Source organism: Lepus europaeus, chromosome 9 (assembly GCF_033115175.1).
Source record: "Lepus europaeus isolate LE1 chromosome 9, mLepTim1.pri, whole genome shotgun sequence".
Taxonomy (NCBI): Eukaryota; Metazoa; Chordata; class Mammalia; order Lagomorpha; family Leporidae; genus Lepus; species Lepus europaeus.
In genome coordinates this window covers 92506455-92512712 of record NC_084835.1, presented here as the reverse complement: position 1 = coordinate 92512712, position 6258 = coordinate 92506455, and the positions used below count along the sequence as shown (strand labels likewise).

The 6258-nt window shown below is 44.7% G+C and overlaps 1 pseudogene; it reads left to right on the top strand.

The window, feature by feature from the left end:
- The first annotated feature begins 2826 nt into the window (after positions 1 to 2826).
- On the top strand, positions 2827 to 3792 carry LOC133766361 (serine/arginine repetitive matrix protein 1-like; annotated as a pseudogene).
- The last annotated feature ends 2466 nt before the right edge of the window (positions 3793 to 6258 follow it).

The window sequence follows — 6258 nt, the reverse complement described above, 5'->3', positions numbered from 1 at the left end:
TAATTTCTCTGTCCCTGGTTTTTTGTTTTTTGTTTTTGTTTTTTTACTTATTTTCTATAGTTACCACAATATTTGCCAGTCCTCCTCCATTCCCTTAATCCATGAATTTTTAAAAGGCATATTTCTTCCTCCACCTCCCCCTGCCAGGGCTTCTTAATGCTGCAGTGACCTACAGTTACTTCCCTCTATGTTTTTGACCCCTGAAAATTATGTTTCTACTCTTGCTCCTTCTTTCTTACTTGGCTTAGCTTTTACCTGAATCACAGATTATACTGGTGAAAAGTTAGCTTCAAAAAATCTCCACTTAGTCTTGTTGAAGGCTACATAGCTTTCAGAGCAGGATGCAGCTTCCTGGTAGCCAACTCACATTCAATTATTCCTTTCTCATATTTAAGTCCAGATTGCTTCTTTGTATTTCAGAGCCAAGATCATACAGAATCATTGACACTCAATGTAAGTGCCCAGTCTCAAGGTTGATCCTAGGTTTCAACTGTAATCACAACAAAGATTTCCAGCTTGCTTTGTACCTGTGAATAGGACTTACCATGCTGTTTAATACTCAGGTTCTCTAGGAAGACATATTTTTACCTCATTTTATGGAAACTTAGTTTTCAAAATTCTAACATTACAGGTGAAAAACAGAAAAAATTATGTAAATTTTAAAAAAATCATTTTTAGCCACAAATAAGAATATCTCTTCTATTAGCCTTTCTAAAAGTCTATCAATGTTACTCCATCAAATCAAACTTCCTGATCATTATAGTTAATTATTTTCCTTTTTGAGCTCTATAACACTTATTTTATCACTCTTAACACTATTTGCTGGGGAGTGATCTCCAAGAGAGGCAGCAAGATGGACACTGGCAAAATGGATACTGGAAAGATGGAGTGCTAGATTCTTCCACGTTGGCTCTTTCCATTACGCAGAGCTTGTTCTTTGCAGTTTCTATGTTTTGTAAAGGAGAAATTGAAGGAAGGAAAGCCTTTTATAACTCTAAGGGGGAACAAGTGTGGAAGAGGACAATCAGTTTAGCAACAAATAGAAGAAACTACTGAAGCAGCTGAAGTTTGCAGAATGCCTAGGAAAAAAAGGTGGCCATGAGCAAAGTAAATTTGAAGGTTATAAAGCCTTGGATAACAAAACAAGTAATGGAAATTCTTGTGTTTGAAGATGATGTTGTGTTTGAGTTTATATTCAACCAGCTGTAAGTGAACAATGCAGACTCTAAACTAATGCAAATCAACCTGACTGGGTTTTTGAATAGAAAAAAACCCTAGAGAATTTATGGGAGAATTGTGGCCCCTGCTGTTAAGTGCACAAGAAAACACGGCTGGAATCCCCTCTGCTTTCCTGGAACTGAAGAAAGAAGAAATAAAACAGAGACAAACTGAGGAATAAAAATTAGCATCTATGAAAAAGCTAGATGAAGACAAAGATAAGAGGGAAAAGGAAGAAAAAGAAAGCAACAGAGATAAAAGGGAATGGTCACTTCTAACAGTGATGTTTTGAAAGTTCCCAAGCCCAATCCTGTACCAGAACCTAAGGAACCTTCTCGGGAAAGAAGTTCCAAAAAGGAAAAGGAGACCACACCAAGGTCACCTTCCAAATCAAGGTCACGGACCTGGTCTCCTTCTCACACTTGACCTAGACGGCGCCATAGATCCCTATCCAGACCATACTCTCCTGGAAGGCGGTGAAGCCCAAGAAGGAGACCATCTCCTCGGAGAACAACCTCTCCGAAGACGAATGCCTTCTCCAAGGCACCGAAGGAGTAGATCTCCAGTAAGACAATGGCGATCATCAGCATCCTTGTCTGGGAGTAGCTCATCATCCTCTTCATCTCATTCCCGGTCGCCTTCAAAGAAACCTCCGAAAAGGACATCCAGTGCCCCTCGAAAAACTCACAGGTTATCTCCTTCTGTGAGTCCTCCACAGTGAAGGCAAAGGCCATCCCCTCCGGCAACTCCACCACCAAAGATTCTCCATTCCCTGACACCCAGCAGTCAAACCGTAAGAGAAAAAGCCATGTTTCGACCGGTGCCGCGGCTCAATAGGCTAATCCTCCACCTTGCAGCCACGGCACACTGGGTTCTAGTCCCGGTCGGGGTGCCAGATTCTGTCCCGGTTGCCCCTCTTCCAGGCCAGCTCTCTGCTATGGCCCGGGAGTGCAGTGGAGGATGGCCCAAGTCCTTGGGCCCTGCACCTGCATGGGAGACCAGGAGAAGCACCTGGCTTCTGGCTTCGGATCAGCGCGGTGGGCCGGCCACAGCGGCCATTGGAGGGTGAACCAAGAGCAAAGAAGACCTTTCTCTCTGTCTCTCTCTCTCTCACTGTCAACTCTGCCTGTCGAAGAAGAAGAAGAAGAAGAAGAAGAAGAAGAAGAAGAAGAAGAAGAAGAAGAAGAAGAAGAAGAAAAAGCCGTGTTTCTGTGTCTGCAGGGAGCACTCCGGTGACAAAGCATAAAGGAACTGAGAAAAGAGAATCTCCTTCACCAGCCCCAAAACCTAGAAAAGTGGAATTATCTGAACCAGAAGACAAAGGTGGCAAGATGGCTGCAGCAGGTTCTGAGCAGCAGACACGCCGGCACAGATGACAGAACCAGTAGTCTTCATGTAACTCTGGCTGCTTTTCCTCCTCAGAAGACGAAGGACCTGATATCCCATGGGAAAAATGCTGAGGTAGGCAGGTGGCAGAGACATTTTCCCTTCCAGGAGTGCCTCTCCCTTAACGCCAAAGTGCCAGACAGAGAGTTCCCCTCGTGGTAGACGAAGTCCTTCCCCACCACCCGGCAGAAGCCGTGGTCTGCTTCTCCGCTCCTCCCCAGGATGGCGCAGGTCTCCTACAACACCGCCCTGAAGAACTTCTCCACCTCGCCTTCCCGCCGGAGGTACTCCCCTCCGCTACAGAGGAGATTCGTCCCTTCTCCACCTCCCAAGGAAAGGACGGCTCCCCCTACCTCCTCTAAAACGAAGGGCATCGCCATCTTCCCCTCCAAAGCGGCGAGTCTCCCAGTCTCCACCTCCCAAACCAGGAAGCTCCCCAGTCGCCAAGAAACCATCTCCTTTTTGTCATCCAAGTATAGGAAAGGCTTTTCCCCAAGCCGCTCCTCCAGGAAGGCAAACGAAGGGCATCTCCTCCCGCTTGGCCTCTAGTTCCTCAGACCTCCTCCAACCCTGCTGAGAGCTCGCGCTGAGAGAGCACTGTGGTCCTCACCCCAAAGAAGGCAATCTCCATCTCCAAGTACTAAGCCCATTAGGAAGAGTCTCCCGGACTCTGGAGCCTAAAGAGACAAAAAAGACAGCCTCTCCAAGCCCACAGCCTGTAAGGAGAGTCTCATCCTCTCCATCGGGGTCTGGATCTCCTCAGCCAGCAGCTAAAAATCCCCCAGCACCTCCATGCCCTGTCCAGTCGCAGTGGCCCTCTACAAACTGGACACCAGCAGACCAACACCAAGCCCATCACCGGCAAGGAATACAGATCAAGAAGGAGGTGGGAAGAAAAAGAAGAAAAAGAAACACAAACAGGTTAAGAAGCACAAGAAGCAAACAAACAAAACACAAGAAGGGAAATCGCTGCTGCTCTGACCACACCAGCAGAGGAAGAAGCACAGGCAGCGCTGGAGCTCAAGAAGGCTACCGAAAGCTGAAGATAACCTGGAGGATCTAGAAAAACACCTGCGGGAAAAGGCCCTGAGATCCATGGGGAAGGTTCAAGGTGGAAATGTTTGTTATGGTGTAACTTTTATTTGGTTTGTACGCAATTCAATTTCAAAATTGCTAAAATGTGTTTGAGCTTAGACTGTAACATTTGTTGTAATAATTGCTAGGTTGAAGTTCACAATGAAAAAAAAGGGGCATGGATTTATACTATAAAAGATGTCCGCAGTGTATTAGTGACATTCTTTTCATTGACAGCTGACATAAATTCATTTAGAGTGAAATATTTTAAGCCAAAAAAAAATCTATTTTTTCAAATAGGAAGTTTAAATATTGTTGACATTCTTATGGTTCCTTTAAATGCCCCTGGCTATTTCCAAAGGGGTTTCTCTCTTTCTTTTTTTTTCTTTCCTTTTTTTTTCAAATCTTTCTTCACTTTTTCTCATTTGAGTCTATTAGCACCCATTTAAGCTATGCTTCCAACCTCATCGTTTGTAGGCTTGCCCAGAAATAAAACCACTGTTGAACTACACAAAAGTATAAATTAGTATTGTGATGTCACAATCTTTCCTGTTGCCTGTGGAGGTTCTGCTGAAATGAATCAGGATCGGAGCTCTCCAAAGAGAAAGGAAAGCCACATCATTTGCCAGGACACTGTGGGTCTCTAGCCACGTGGAACAAGTTGATTTGGAACACTGGAATTTCATTCTACTCTGTTATGGGTTGGTCTTTGTTTTCTTTCTTGTATAAAGCAATTAACTAGTCCCAGGAAGGTTCCTTCAGTTATATGAAATTTTATTTTATTTATTTTATTTTTTGACAGGCAGAGTTAGACAGTGAGAGAGAGAGAGACAGAGAGAAAGGTCTTCCTTTTCCGTTGGTTCACCCCCCAAATGGCTGCTATGGCCTGCGCACTGCGGCCAGCACACCACACTGATCCGAAGCCAGGAGCCAGGTGTTTCCTCCTGGTCTCCCATGGGGTGCAGGGCCCAAGCACTTGGGCCATCCTCTACTGCCCTTCTGGGCCACAGCAGAGAGCTGGACTGGAAGAGGAGCAACCGGGACAGAATCCGGCGCCCCAACCGGGACTAGAACCCAGGGTGCCAGTGCCGCAGGCTGAGGATTAGCCTAGTGAGCCGAGGCGCCGGCCATAAAAGTTTTCTTTATGAAATGTCATGGGTCCATAATATTTTTGTCTTGTCCTTCCAATTGGTATATATAGCTTTCAAAGTTCCTGTATTTGAAAGGCTGGAAGGACTCAGACTTTGAAATAGTGTCTTGGTCTCACTATTTTTTTAATTTATTTTTTAATTTTAAATTAAAGCTTTATAAAGTTTGTGGATTAAACAGAATAAATTTCTTTTTTTTTTTTTATATTTTGTGCTTATAGCATATCTTTTTTTTTTTTAACTTTTATTTAATGAATATAAATTTCCAGTGTACAGCTTATGGATTACAATGGCTCCCCCCCCCCCATAACTTCCCTCCCACCCGCAACCCTCCCCCCCTCCCGCTCCCTCTCCCCTTCCATTTGCATCAAGATTCATTTTCAATTCTCTTTATATACAGAAGATCAATTTAGTATAAAGATTTCAACAGTTTGCACCCACATAGAAACACAAAGTGAAACATACTGTTTGAGTACTAGTTATAGCATTAAATCAAAATGTACAGCACATTAAGGACAGAGATCCCACATGAGGAGCAAGTGCACAGTGGCTCCTGTTGTTGACCCAACAAATTGACACTCTAGTTTATGGCGCCAGTAACCATCTTAGGCTGTCGTCATGAGTTGCCAAGGCTATGGAAGCCTTCCAAGTTTTCCGATTCTGATCATATTTAGAAAAGGTCATAAAAGACAGAGTGAGGATAGTAACCAATGATCCTAAGAGTGGCATTTACCAGGTTTGAACAATTATACAGCATTAAGTGGGGAAGAGGACCATCAGTACACACATGTTGGGAGTAGAGCCATTGGTAGTAGAGTAGAGGTTATGATTACAAAGGAATGAGGCCCAAGTGCACTAGACAGGGCCTAGAACAAAGGACAGAGTCATTATTAGAGGAGCTAAGAAAGGTGCTGTCTAAGCTACAATTAAGTTTTCTGATTGAGAGGCAAATAGAACCTGACAGAAGCGGCTTGATAATAATCTGGTGGGCTTTAGGCCTTGTAAATTCAGAGGCCCAGACCTATCTATCTCTTCACATGGGGTATATCCTAAGGGAGGTGTGAACCTCCTAGGGGAAGGGACTCTGTTGACTTTCATTACTTGGCTGGCCTGGGAGGAGAGCTGGCCAGGTAAAGGCAGGTGGCATCTCTAACAAGAAATTTACAGTTCTGCCTGCAATGTTGCTGACCCTACTTGACCATCCCCTCAGCTGCAGTGGTCACTTTGGAAGTTGGGCTGAGTGAAGGGCTTTTCAGCTTAGAGCCAATAAGATCTGTGGCTCTGACCTGGGCATCCTTCGACTCCAGGGCAGGTCCATTTCCAGTGATCCAACTCTTGGCAGAGCTGCCAGGGCTCTTCACAAGTTGACTTCTGCTGAAGCCCAGGCTTACCACATTGAAAGCCACTGCAGTGGACTGGCCTGTTGGGTCTC